This window comes from Sinocyclocheilus anshuiensis, unplaced genomic scaffold, assembly GCF_001515605.1.
Source record: "Sinocyclocheilus anshuiensis isolate Anshui unplaced genomic scaffold, SAMN03320099.WGS_v1.1 scaffold888, whole genome shotgun sequence".
NCBI lineage: Eukaryota > Metazoa > Chordata > Actinopteri > Cypriniformes > Cyprinidae > Sinocyclocheilus > Sinocyclocheilus anshuiensis.
Window position 1 is genome coordinate 255,078 of NW_015549648.1, and position 1,436 is coordinate 256,513.

Consider the following 1,436-nt stretch of genomic DNA (forward strand, 5'->3'; position numbering starts at 1 on the left):
ATTCTACATATGAACATAATACTTTCTATACCTGTTACATGTGGAATGCAAAAAGAATGGATTTTGATGGATTTTTTTTACATTTTTACCTCAAAACAAGTTAAAAATGCAGAATCTTTGTTTGGAATATGTAAGGCAGGGCTGTCCAAACTCGGTCCTGGCTGTGTCCTGCAGAGTTTAGCTCCAACCCTAATTAAACACACCTGAACCAGCTAATCAAGCTCTTACTAGGCATGGAAACTTCCAGTCAGGTGTGTCAAGGCAAGTTGGAGCTAAACTCTGCAGGACACCGGCCCTCCAGGACCGAGTTTGGACAGCCCTGATGGATAATCAACGGCTAGCCGTGCATTAAAGGATTTTAAATACACTTGGGTGGTTGCCTCCGCGAAGTGCATTTAAAATCCTTTAATGCACGGCTAGCCGTTGATTATCCCTTACACACACACACACACATACACACACACATACACATACACATACACATTCTATTTTTTACCATATTTTAAAACATGACTTATTCTTCTGATGGCAATGCTGAGTATGTATGTATTTTATTTATTTTATTATTATTCTTTAATATTTTTGTTTTTGTAAACTGAGACATTCTTTTTTTCAGGATTCTATTACGAGTGTAAAGTTCTAAAGAACAGCATTTATTTGAAATGTAAATCTTTTGCAACATTCTAATGTCTCTACTTTTACTTTTGATCAACTTGATCCACCCCTGCTGAATATAAGTATTAATTTCTTCCAAAAAAGAACTTACTGTCCCCAAACCTTGTATGTGTGTGTGTATGTGTGTGTGTGTGTGTAAGTGATAATCAACGGCTAGCCGTGCATTAAAGGATTTTAAATACACTTGGGTGGTTGCCTCCGCGAAGTGCATTTAAAATCCTTTAATGCACGGCTAGCCGTTGATTATCCCGCTTATTCCATGGTCATTTGCCAAGTTATAGACAAGTTAAAACTAGTATTGCTCTTTGCAGCGCAACATTTGACCGAATGGGTAAACATTAGAATGGGTTATTTTCGTCAGTTACGGCACGTTAGCTCAAGCATTCTGCCCGCTTCAATTCAAACACAAAGATGAAATAGTACGGAAAGATCACATTTATTTGAATGAATTATATCATGTATTTCAATTAATTATCAAGAGAGAGAGAGAGACACGCTAGCATTCTGCCCGCTTCAAATCATACAAAGAGATGAAATAGTGAGGTAAGACCACATTTATTTTAATGAATTATAGCATGTATTTTAATTAATTATCGATCGATCGTTTGAGAGAGAGAGAGTTGATAGTTGTGTGTACCTGCGTGCTGCGTTTGCGCGTCTGGCTGTACAAACAATTACTTCAAAAACATCTATTTTACCACCTTGTTGCTGAGGAATATAATGTAGCGATCTAGTATCTAGGCTATTTTATTAATGAAAAT